The sequence below is a fragment of the Physeter macrocephalus genome, chromosome 20 (assembly GCF_002837175.3).
Source record: "Physeter macrocephalus isolate SW-GA chromosome 20, ASM283717v5, whole genome shotgun sequence".
Lineage (NCBI taxonomy): Eukaryota > Metazoa > Chordata > Mammalia > Artiodactyla > Physeteridae > Physeter > Physeter macrocephalus.
The window spans coordinates 20140727-20154318 of NC_041233.1; the positions used below are offsets into that span (position 1 = coordinate 20140727).

The 13592-nt window shown below is 37.7% G+C and overlaps 1 protein-coding gene and 1 pseudogene across 6 annotated transcripts in view; both read right to left on the reverse strand.

The window, feature by feature from the left end:
- Positions 1 to 13592, reverse strand: part of CTNNA3 (catenin alpha 3) — a 1750900-nt gene that overhangs the window by 1682583 nt on the left and 54725 nt on the right. The gene's annotated exons all lie outside the window — the stretch shown is intronic.
- On the reverse strand, positions 2235 to 3096 carry LOC102992000 (arginine-fifty homeobox-like; annotated as a pseudogene).

Below are 13592 nucleotides of genomic sequence, written 5' to 3' on the forward strand. Positions count from 1 at the left end.
GCCCCCTCCCCCTTCCCCTTCTCCTCCCCCTTCTTCTTCTTCTTCTTCTTCTTCTCCCTCTTTTTCTTCTTCTTCGTCTTCTTCTCAATCTAGCTTGCTTGGATTTCATTGGTTTGCTCTATTGTTTTTCTATTCTCTGTTTCATTTACTTCCACTTTAGCCTTTACTTCCTTACTTCTCCTTGCTCTGGATTTATTTTGCTCTTCTTTTTCTAGTTTCTTAGGGTGAAAAGTTACTGATTTGAAAGCAAAACTATGGAGACATGGATCAGTGGTTGCCAGAGATTAGGGGAGAGGGAGGGATGAATAGGTGGAGCACAGAGGATTTTTAGGGCAGTGAAACTCTCCTATATGATACTATAATGCTGACTACATGACAATTACATATTTGTCAAAATTCGTATAATGTACAACACTGACAGCAAACTCTAATGTAAACTATGGACTTTAGGGGATAAAGATGTATCAGTGTAGGTTCATCTGTTATAACAAATGGACCACTCTGGTGTGGATTGTTGATAGTGGGGGAGGCTGTGTGTATGTGGGAGCAGGGGCTATATGGGAAATCTCTGTACCTTCTGCTCATTTTGCTGTGAAATGAAAATTGCTCTAAAAAATAAGACTATTAAAAAAATCAAAAGTAATTTTTTTTAAAAACCAATAAGCAAAAAACCTCACAACCTAAGGGCCAATGTCTCTACCCTAGGTCTGCAGTCTTGCCCTGCAAGATCCCTCTGTGATGACCCAGAATGTGATGGGTAACAGGACGTTCAAACCTGCTACTGCCACTATCTCTAATACTTTCCCCCAGTGAATGCTGATCCAGTTATTGTTATTATATAATGTATGCTACCAGATTATTCACATAATTTCTCCCATGCTTGCTTAATTGCTTAGAAATGTTCTTTTTACTTTCTAAATTGAGGGAGAGGTTGGAGTTTCTTCTAATTAAATTGCCTTATGATCAAAGAATGCTGTTTGTATGTTATTGAGTTTGTTAAGATTTGCTTCATGGTCTAATATGTAGTCATTACGCACTTGAAAAGAATGTGTATTCTCTACCAGTTGAATGCAGAAATCTATATACTTTCATTAAATCAAGCCTATTAACTGTACAGTTAAAATCTCTACCCATATGAAATTTTTATTCATTTGACCTATGGATAAAATCATCTATTATGACTATGTATTTGTTAAGTTTTGTTAATTTTTACTTCATATATTTTGGGAATATGTTAAATGTATACAAATTCAGAATTATTGTATCTTTCAGGTTAATTGTTCCCTTTATCCTTGTCTAATATACTTTTACTTCCAACAAAATGTTTTGCCTTAAAGTTTAATTGGATAGATATTAATATAACTATGCCAGCTTCCCTCCTATTCAAAAGAAGTTTGATTTGAGATCTTATTCTTTAAATATAGGCTTTTGCACCTACAGATTTCTTCGTAAGCACTGATTTAGCCTCATCCCGTAAGTTTTGGTATATTGTGCTTTTGTTTTCACTCATCTTTGCATATTTCCTAATTTTCCTTCTGATTTCTTCTTTATCTATTGGTTATTTAGGAGTGTGCTTTTTAATATCCATATATTTGTAAATTTCCTGAATTTTCTTCTACTATTGATTTCTATTTTCATTCCATTGTGTTTGGAGAACATGCTTTATATGACTTTAACCCTGTTAAATTGATTATTTTATGGCTTCAAATGTCTTTTATTCAAAACATTTCCAATGTCCATTATTAAGTTTTAAACTTTTTGGTACAGAGGTCTTAATTTGCTTAGTTAATTCCTAGATACTTTATATTTTTCATTGAGAGGTACTTATTTTGAGAAGTGCCATTAATTTTGTTCATTAATCATATAGCTGGAAAATTAGCTTAACTGTCAAGTTTGTTGGAAATGTAAGTTTATAAACCTGTTGCCATTAAAAGTGGATGACCCCTAAAGGCTACTGACCTTTTAAAAAGTCAAAGATAGTTTTAGGAAGAGGGAATTTTGGAGTCTCATTGGCCATCTAAGGGACTAGGAAGGCCTCTCCAGGGAGAGTTGTGGGGCTGACTGTGTAGTACTGAGCTATACTTGTTGGAAACTCCTAGTTTTTACAACATTTCCATGGAAATCAAAGCAACACTGAGCCAGATATTTGGGTTAAAAGCAGACAAAGGCAAGAGCATGTACAAGATGCAAGAAGATCCTTTTTCTATACTGTCTGATATTTATTAGTACTTTGATCAGAGACATCCAAAGTGTACCATACAGGAAGGGTTCTGGAATTCCAGGCTGTCTCTCAGACTATAGGCTGCAAAGGTCCAGTTTGTCATACTGAAGCAGGTTTGCCCAGGGGATAAACCTACAGCTGGATCAGCAAAGATGCTAAGAGAGGAACTCTATTCTAACTGGGCCTTGTCGGTGAGAGATACTAATACAGAGAGTGGAAAGAAGAGCTGGCTATCTCATCCTCATCAGGAAAACTGTACAGTTCCATGATTTGTGCTATGTCATAGGCATCAGAGTACAAAGCAGGAACTGAGGCCACTAGCCTCTCCAATTGAGGATCTTGCATTTGGACATCACTTGTAGCAATCTCAGTGATGATAGAGTCCCCTGCCCAATGGAAAGGTTCTAAGGGCTGAGGTGAGTGGGAGCTATAGGAATCTGAAACTGCAGGGAGAAAAGAATGAGGACTGTTGATGCTGTGGGCACATTCTTGGCTGGAAGGACCGATTGCTGCTCTTGTTGCTGTTGCTGCTTCCTCTTTTTGAACCGCCAGTTCCTGAACCAAATCTTTACTGTTGACTCTGGTAGCCTGAGTTTTAAAACAAGTTCTCTCTGGAGGTTTTTATCTGGAAACATGTTACAGCTAAACAGAGCCTTCAACTCTTCATGCTGTGTGTGTGTGAATGAGGTGCGTTCGTGAGGCTTATTCCATTTTGTGGGACCAGTTGGTATCTGTGAATCAACCTCGAAGTTCATACTGGAATCATCCATGTAGACAAAAGGGTCTGGTTGGGGATTCTCTTGGTATATTTTGTTCATCAGGGGTGCTGACATATGGCAAGGAAGGCCTGTCATGAATTCCCTTGGAGTGCCCATTTTCAAGCCCTCTTGATGTGTCTCTCTGGAAATGCAGCTCCTTTTCAGCCATTCATTTTTAAACGCAATCCCACATTTAGCCAGCAGAGGGTATCATCTGATTCTGAAAGGCCACAGTATTGAGTCCAATGACATTTCTTTCTATACTTGAACTAGGAACTGGGGCACACCATCTCAACTTTCCCTATTAAATATGTTTAGAAATATCCCATTTTATTTGCCCATATAAATTTGACTTACAGAGCCCATATTAGTGTTTAATATTTCTCATCTGTGACAAAGTCTACCATTATTTCTTCCTCTATCAACTCAATCACATGAATCAGAATTGGGTTCAATCATCACAATGACTTTGCACAACCCTAGATCTTCTGGGACAAAAAAGCAAACAACAAAAACTCTACATAAAGATTCTAAGCCCCATTAGAAAATCCAAAAACAAATTCCAAAAAATAAAAATAAAACTGCCCTATTAAACAAAATAATTTCTCTTCAAAGTTTACATATGACATTTGTAAACTGTTTAATATTTTCTAATTGCCCTGTTTAATATTTGCTGTCGATTATATATTAGGAGATATAAGGTAATATTAGAAGATATGTTTCCTGTTATCACTGCATTATTTCTCATGAGCATGAAATGTTATGACTAACAAAGTACTCATACAAGCTGCAAATTCTTTATTTTACAACTTAACATCCACTTCAGTTTGGAAAAGCATGAACATTGATTTGCCTGATTTACCCTAAAAATAAAGATCTTACTATCTAATTAGCTAACATCATTAACTACCACAAATTTATCTTGACCAAAGATAAAAATTTTCCACACTTCTCTAAAGCTATTACCACAAACATCAAGTCTACTGTTAACTATGGCAAAAATAAAACAGATCTAAAGGCTCAGAGTGATCTCTCTTCTCATGTTCCCAGGCTTGCCAATAATGACATATCCTTTAAACGAAAGTATTAAATTTTCCAAAGAGAAAAGAAATAATCATTCTCTTCCTCAGTTGTGATTCAAAATAGTAAATTATAGCTTCTTTAAAAGAGAATTCCACTCCTTATAATGAAAGCAAGTTTGGGATTCTTCACTCTATAAAATTATTTTTAATACCTGAATATGGCAGTTTCTTTCCTCATATAGTAACTAATGGTAGCCATGTAAAAATTATATTTTACATTTGGAAATAAAGTATAACATCTCAACTGTTATTGATTCTTTCATAAAATTTTATAACTTCAATTTTCTAAACTGATGTATTCTCTATAATATAAAAGCGATACTTAAAATTATTTCTCAAATTAACTTATAAGATAAGCATCCGGGCTTCCCTGGTGGCGCAGTGGTTGAGAATCCACCTGCCGATGCAGGGGACACGGGTTCGTGCCCAGGTCCGGAAAGATCCCACATGCCGCGGAGCGGCTAGGCCCGTGAGCCATGGCCGCTGAGCCTGCGCGTCCGGAGCCTGTGCTCCGCAACGGGGGAGGCCACAACAGTGAGAGGCCCGCATACCGCAAAATAAAAAAAAAAAAAAAGATAAGCATCCAGGAGGAAACTGAAAAGTCTGTTTTGCAAGTAATTTGCTTATCCTTCTTACCTATCACCCACACATTTTAGAATATACAGATAACTTATTTTTTTTTTCTGTTTTCAGTTAACCACTTAATTCCACTTTACTTTCCAACTCTGAGTTTGGTTCCCTGACACAGGCACTCCTGAACTGAGTATCATTTAATGATTTTTGGTTTTTCCAGGTGCCTTAAGAACCTATATCTAAAGGCCTTATTAGACTCCATTCTATTTGTGGCTTAAAAAAACAATGGGGAGCTAGAAATTCAGAATCCTGGAGCTCAGGAGAAAAATCAAGATATGGTAACTACGCATCCGTGTTACACCTTAAACCATGAGACTAGAAGAGCTCTCCCAAGGCTGAGTAGAGGGAGATAAGGCGCCAAAGATAGTACTTTGCAAAACAAGTACCCACTAGGGGTAGGAAAAGAAGAGAAGTCGTGAAAAGAAGAGGCAGAAAGGCAAGACCAACTTAGTTCAGATTCAAGCCCTACTTTACTTTGCTTTGCCTTGTCCACATTGACTCCCATTTACCCTGGTTTCTTCATGTGAAGTGAGACCTATAAAGCTGATATGAAGGGTAATTACTTACAAAATTACTCATAGGTTCTAATGGAGTGCTAATTATAGTATTAAATAATTCATTAGTCAATTATTTTTATTTTGTGGAAAGATAAGTTTCTCTTTGTGGAATTCTACTTTTCCAAATCCAGATGTCATTGAATTTTAGAAGACTGCTGTGAGAGATAATACATTGCCCATCTGATTTAAAAGTTGGTGAAGAGTCATTAAGTTCACACATTTTTATTTAGCAAATTAAATCCATTTCACCAAGGGAAGTTCTACCCCATCCATGATAATAATTTATAATTAGGTAACATGGGTTCATGGTCCTAAAATGGAAGAGCTTAAAAGCTGCTTCCAACAGATGAATGGATAAAGAAGATGTGGCACATATATACAATGGAATATTACTCAGCCATAAAAAGAAACGAAACTGAGTTATTTGTAGTGAGGTGGATGGACCTAGAGACTTTCATACAGAGTGAAGTAAGTCAGAAAGAGAAAAATAAATACTGTATGCTGACACATATATATGGAATCTAAAAAGAGGATACGGGGAGGGGGAAGGGTAAGCTGGGACAAAGTGAGAGAGTGGCATGGACATATATACACTACCAAACGTAAAATAGATAGCTAGTGGGAAGTAGCCGCATAGCACAGGGAGATCAGCTAGGTGGTTTGTGACCACCTAGAGGGGTGGGATGGGGGGGTGGGAGGGAGGGGGATGCAAGAGGGAAGAGATATGGGAACATATGTATATGTATAACTGATGCACTTTGTTATAAAGCAGAAGGTAACACACCATTGTAAAGCAATTATACTCCAATAAACATGTTAAAAAAAAAGCTGCTTCCAAAGTCATAACAAATGCTTAATAAACACAAGACATACTAACACATATTAATAACTTGTGTATGTTATTTAGAGGATTGAGTATGGGATGGTTTAAGGACAGAATACAAAACTAAAAGCAAAACAATGACAATAAGAGAAAAAGAAAGAAAGAGAGAAAGAAAGAGAAAGAAAGAAAGGAAAGAAAGAAGGAAGGAAGGAAGGAAGAAAGAAAGAAAGAAATAAAGAAGGCTTCCCTGGTGGCGCGGTGGTTGAGAGTCCGCCTGCCGATGCAGGGGATACGGGTTCATGCCCCGGTCTGGGAGGATCCCACATGCCGCGGAGCGGCTGGGCCCGTGAGCCATGGCCGTTGAGCCTGCGCATCCGGAGACTGTGCTCCGCAACGGGAGAGACCACAGCAGTGAGAGGCCCGCGTACCGAAAAAAAAAAAAGAAGGAAAGAAAGAAAAAGAAAGGAAGGAAGGAAGGAAGGCACCTCTGGTGTCTTGTTCCCACATAAGACTTATGGAGTTGTGCCAATCTGCTTCATTCCAGAGCAGAGAGCCAGTCAGTCACTGAGACTATATTAGAAAGAGAAGGAAATCTTTCTCCCATTCTCTGTTTCCAAAGATAATAACAGAAAACTAGAGCATGATGGATTTCACTACCAAGTAGCCAGGTTTATTTTATTCTTGTCCCCACTGACCCTCTAAAAGTCAACTCTACTAATTTTGCATTATGGAACACAGGAAAAATATGTACAAACACAAAGAAAATCCATTTTTCAAAGCTTACAATATCCCTAAATTGTCCAAAAAATAACTGCTACCGTCCCTAAATTTAAACTGTAACATCAGACCTTCAACTGTAGTGAAAAGAATGGTGCTTATCACAGAGTAAAGAAAAATAATTAAACTCAGTTGTTAACGTAGTGAATCACATTTTTTTTACTCTAAATAATGACCTTGACCAATAGTCTGAGTAACCCACACACATGACCTGACTCATCACAGCTTTTTCCCTCCTGGGTCTTGAATACAAAGAATTAGACTGACACAATCAATCATGCTCCTCTGTGAAGTTCAATTCATGCAACTGGTCTGTGAAAAGCCTGTTATTTTGTTGTTGTTTTTTGTTGTTGTTTTTATCATATTCTGTATCCCTCAGCCTCAGTTCCATTTCCCTCCCTCCTTCCTATAGGCATCCAATCTGTAGTATTTCATGGGATACCTTTCCAATCAACTTTCCATAACTTTTTTTACATATGATATATATACCTTTACAATGGTATATACCTTTACAATGGTATATATCTTTACAACGGTACATGGCCTTATGTGTGTGTGGATTTTTAAATTTACACAAACAGTATTGTACTTCCCATCTCTTCCTACTTCTCAATCTCTCTCTCTCTCTCTCACTTTCTCATCTCAACATTACATTTTCACAGCCTATTGATGTCAAACTATAACCACAGGTTAGCTCACTCAATACATAGACCCAGCTCCCCCTTGCCTTTCACTGCTATGGAAGCAAGACATTAGATGTTCCAGCCTTCTTTGCAACTCAGAATGGCATATGACAGAATTCTGGCCAATGTGATATCAGCAGATGTTTGCTGAGAGGGTTTCTGGCAAAGCTTTTGCTTTCCCTATAAAAAGGATGTCAGACAATGTTGCCATAGCCCTTCACCCTTCCTTCTATTATCTGTGGTATGATGCCTGGACATAAAGCAGTCTTACTGCAAACCTGAGGAGGAAGGATGACAGAGCAGAAGTATAGAAAGAGCTTAGGTCTTTGATGTTATCAGTTCTGAACTTCCCACCTAAAGATTTCTTATTATTTGAGAAAAATGAGTTCTCAATTAATGTGATTGATTTAGTTTGTTCTTTTATTTTGCATTTGTAGCATTTTATCAGATGCATTTATAATGTATTTTATCTGCCCATTTCCCTATTCAAGTATATTTAGGTAGTATTCAACCCTTTACTATAGGAAACAATGCTATAATAAACATTCTCATACATGTATTTTTGTGTACCTATGCAAGAGTCCCTCCAATATATATATATTCTGCTGTGGGCTGAATTGTGTCCTACTCAAAATTCATGTTTGTAGTACCAACCCCCCGTACCTCAGAATATGGCTTTATTGGAAACAAGGTCCTTAAGGATGTGATTAAGTTAAAATGAGGCCATTATGGTGGGCCTTAATTCACTATAAGTGGTATCCTTATAAGAAGAGGAGGTAAGGACACCGACACACACAGAGGGATGACCATGTTACAATATAGAAAAAAAACAGCTATTTGCAAGCCAAGGAGAGAAGCCTCGGGAAAAAACAAACCTACTGACACCTTGATCTTAGACTTCTAGCCTTCAAACTATGAGAAAATAAATTTCTGTTGTTTAAGCCACCCAGCATGTGGTATTTTCTTATGGCAGCACTAGAAACTAATACAATTCAGAAGTAGAATTTCTGGGTCAGAATGTATGCGAGTATTCAATTTCAACAAATACTACCGAATTGGTCTCCAAAATATTACCAGCAGACCACATGGACTCACATGTCCCCATCTCCTCACCAGCACAAGATACTGCGTGACATTTCAACTACTGCCACCATGGGAGGTACAAAGTTGATCTCATTGTTGATTTAATTTTCATTTCTGATTACCAATGTAATTGGTGATCTGTTTTAGGTTAACTAGCTTAAAACATTCCTTTCTGTGGATTGCTTACCTATATTTTTTTACAAATTTTTCTCCTAGGTTGCCTGTTTTTTCTTAATAATTTCCAAAAATTCTCTGTATATTTTATATATAATCCTTTGTCAATTATATCCCTCGAAAGTATCCTCTCCCTGCTTACTATGTCTCTCTTTGTATTCTTTTTTTTTTTTTTTTTTCTTTTGGCCATGCTGCGCAGCATGCAGGATCTTAGTTCCCCAGCCAGGGATCGAACCTGTGTCCCCTGCAGTGGAAGTCTGGAGTCTTAACCACTGGACCACCAGGGAAGTCCCTCTCTTTATATTCTTAAACATTCCACCATCTGTATATAAAAGTTCTATTTTCTTCACATCCTTATAGATACTAGGTTATTGCCAGACATTAATTTTTGCCAATCTAATAGGTATGATAAACTATCTCATCATTTATTTAATCTGTATTTACCTGATAACTAGTGAAACAAGCTAAATGTCTTTTCACTTATGTATTGGTCATTCCAATTTTCTCATCTATGAATTACTTTTTCACTCATCATGGACCCATTTCCCCGTTAAGATTGTTCTTTTCCTCATTAATTTTTTAGGAGTTCTTAGATCATTTTCATTGAAGGAGTCTATGAGCCAGCTATTTCCACAATAATGCTACATAAGAAACCACCCTAAAACTCAGTGGGATAAAACAACATTTATTCTCTCTTGTACATTTTCAGGTTGGCTGGGGGTCAGCTAATGCAGGATGGGCCTGGCTGGGCTTATTCCAAGCTGTGGCTTTGGAATCCAGAACTATTCTACATGTTTCTCATCCTCCTTAGACAAGCTGGCTACCAGAACCATGTTTTTCCCATGGCAACAACAAAAATACAAGGACAATTGGAAACACAGTGCCTCTTAAGATATAAGCTTCAAACTAGTACTCTGCTTCTTCTGCCCACATTTCAATGGGCAAAGGAAGTCACACAACCAAGTCTAACACTAATGGTGCAGGGAAATATACTCTGCCTCTAGTGGGAAGAACTGCAACATCATCTGGCAAAGGGCCTGGATACACGGAAGGAAAAGAATGGGGAAAAATAATGCAATCCTTTTTTTTTTTTTTTTTTTTTTTTTTTTCCCCCGGTACGCGGGCCTCTCACTGCTGTGGCCTCTCCCGTTATGGAGCACAGGCTCCGGACGCGCAGGCTCAGCGGCCATGGCTCACGGGCCCAGCCGCTCCGCGGCATGTGGGATCTTCCCGGACCGGGGCGCGTACCCGTGTCCCCTGTATCGGCAGGAGCACTCTCAACCACTGCGCCACCAGGGAAGCCCGCAACCCATTTTATGTGAATGATTTATAAATATATCCTCTCAGTTGCTAGCTTTCATTTATCTTCTTTTATGTTACTTTTTTCCACAAAGAAGGGTTTTATATTAATATAATTAAATATTTCAGTCTTTTACTTCATTGCTTATGTTTTGGGGGTCTTACTTAAGAAATTATTTCCTACCCTAAGACCATAATAAACATGCTCCTATATTTCTCCCTAGAAGAATGCAATCAAGAGGATCAATAATCAATAGGTTTTAACTTAGCATGTGCATAAATGCAAGATTATATGATATAAACTAAGGCAGCAAAGTTAAAGAAGTAATCAAATTTTTTAAAATTACCAAGGATGACTAATTATTACTAGTGAAATTTTGAGCTTGGTCTTTTAAAAATATTAATGGATACAGACTGAAAAAGATGAAAAATATGCAGGAATCGTAAAGAATCACAAAACTTGATATTCTTTCGTTAACATATATTTATTGATCTAAGCTATATTTCTAAGACTGCTGAGCACAAGACCACAGGAAAATATATATAGTCTTCTCAGGTCATGACATCTTGGAAAAAGAAAAAAGAAACTTTTACAGAACTTAGCTATTATAAAACAATATATGTTATGATGTCATATTTGTAAACTATATGTATATATGTGCTAATAGTAGGAACTACTTCAATAGTTTGAGGTAAAAGGGAGGTCCCATCTATTAATTTTTCAAATTAAAACCACTTCCCAATTGCCAGACTGGCAGGGAGCCCAGTATCTCTCTTATTCCTCAAATTGTTCAAGAACTCTGGGGGCCTCTTGATCCACATACCTCAGAGAGAGAAAACCAAAGAATTTTATTAGAATACAAGTGGGCCCTGTTGAAGGCTGCTGCTGTTCTGCTCCTGGCACACAGTTTACTCATGAAAACTGATCCCCTGCAGTTCCATGTGACCCTTCCACCTGCTGTGCTCTTGCCTTTGCTGCTGCAAATACAGTGGTCACAGTGATTCTTCAAGAGAGAAGCAGCCTGCTCCCTTAGAGGTATAGCATGGTAGACATGCCTAAAGCTTTTAAGTTCACCAAGCACCAAGTGGCTGGGTCAGCTGGGCCTTTTGCCTCCAGTTACACAAATGCCCAAACAGCCTCTCCCATTGCGCAATGCAGGCTATAACAAGGAGTCCTAGCCTAAGGTCTTTGATGTTTTTTCTTGCTAGGTCCTTTTTTAATCGGGACCAGTTCAATGCACAAAAAACTTTCTAATAATAAATGCAAGGAAGGAGTCCAGGTCTTCACTCTTTTCCTCTCTGAAGGTTCCCAGACTCTACAAACTTCTTCCAGTCCTCCCAGTGTTGACCAGCCCTGAAGGTGAAGAAAGACTGTGAAGGGCAACCTTTACAAAACCAGAAAAAGACCCTGCTACATCAGTACCTGAGACACAAAAGGATAAAGACCTTATTAACGGTTTCAAACACTGGGGGGAGGGGATTTCTCTTACCTTATAGTTGCCAGATAAAATACAGAATGACCAGTTAACTTTGCATTTCAGATAAACAATGAATAATTTTCTGGCATATGTCCTATGCCAGAAACATACTTATACTAAAAAAATTATTAATTTGTTTACCTAAAATTCAAACTTGTGTGTCTTGTATATTTATTTGTTAAATCTGGCCACTCTACCTTATCTTACTTCATGAATGGAACAAACTGGGAGGAGGGGGACCTAGAACTCCCTCGTGCCTAAATTTAAAGCAGCCACAGAGCCAGACCCTCACGTCCATGTATCTTGACATCCTATCAGAGACTTGAGGCTGAGAGAGCCAACCAAAAAGTCAGCTCTCACCCTGTTACTGCACAGCAGCTGCTTTTTAGATAGCCAGCGATATTTCCTGGCCACCTCCCAGCAATATATTTCTAACTACACTCAGTTGGAAGATTTTAGTTCCCAGAAATGCAACACAGGATAAAAGAGGACAAGGGAAGAATGACATATTGTGCCCTGGGATATTAGAGCCCCAACTGTAGGAGCAGAAACACAAAAAAACACTGGCAGAGGCTATTCTAGAGATTAGGTTTTATGCGTCTCTTTTAGAAAAGTGAATCTGAATTGCTTCAAATTATCTAAGATTAAATTTACCTCCAAGTAGAGGACCAAACAATAGGAATAGGAGAATAGTTGCCCCAAATGAGTATATAGCTCCTGTAGCCCAGAAATTCAGCAAGATACTTGCCCTCCACTTTAAGAGTTGAGAGGGAAATTCTGTAGTTCCAAAACTGATAGTGACAGAGCTCAAAAAGGATATACATATGTATATATCTCACTTATGACAAACACCATGACTGAAGAAATCTCTTGTCTTTCAAAATAAATAAATAGAAAAAATCCAAAATTAAAAGACTGTATAACAATAAAAGAGGAAGACAAGGGAAATTATCCTCAAGACAAAAGAAAATTTAGAATACATCTACTCTGTGCTCTCAGTGAAATACCCAAACTTTAAAATTCTAGGTAAGAAATGATGGAAATGTTAAGTAAAATGAAAAGAAAGTTGACTGAAGTGAAAGGTCAAGATAAAAAGAGACATGGCAAAAATTTTTAAGTAAAAGAATTCAGCAAACCCAAAGAAACAATAAAGTAATTAAAACCTGCCCTGAGGAATCACTCCTCTCCTTTATCATCTGCCTATCAGCAACTTCATCATTCAGAGAGCAAAAGAAACTAAGAATGGAAGGGCTACCCTGGGCTTAATTCTTACCAACAAAGAGGAATGTGTTAGTGAAGTCAAAGTGACAGGAACCTTGGGAAAAATTGAACGTATCACCTTAGAGTTCATTACGGCTAAGGAAGAAAACCAAAAGCAAAGTAAGACAAGTACCTTAGGTTGCTTAGCAGTCCAGAGAAAATATAAGAATTTCCCAGAGGCAGAGATTCTAAAATGAAAGAGAAAAAATAAAACCCACTACTGCAATCACAAATGAGGGGGGGAAAAAATGGGAGAGAACATATGCAAATATAACTCAATGTGCTATACAAGGTGCTTTCTAAAGACTGAGATTTTTAAAGGACATACAAAAGAAGACGGAAAAGGGTAAATGTAAGGATGAATACATACGTGTGGTATTAACCTATTAGAAGAGTGGACTAAAACTACAATGAGCAAAGACTTGTAAAAAACACACAAAACAACACAAAAACTTTTAGGTTGCATGTGAGGGTGGAAGGACAAAAAAGGTACAACCTCCCTCCTCCTATGTTAACAAGGTACAGAGAGGAAGCAAAATGACAATATTCTGAGTTTGCTTTCATATTATCTACTAAGGAACATGGTCTTTAAAATGGAAAAATTGTGCCAACAATCTTGAGAAGAAATTGATAAACCACAGGAGAAAAGATAGTGGGAGAATGTTTAACTGTTTAGATACATGTCCTTTTCCAGGTGTATTTTAGTACAGCAGGGCTTCTCATTCCCAGCACTACTGACATTTTAGGCTGGATAATTTGTTATG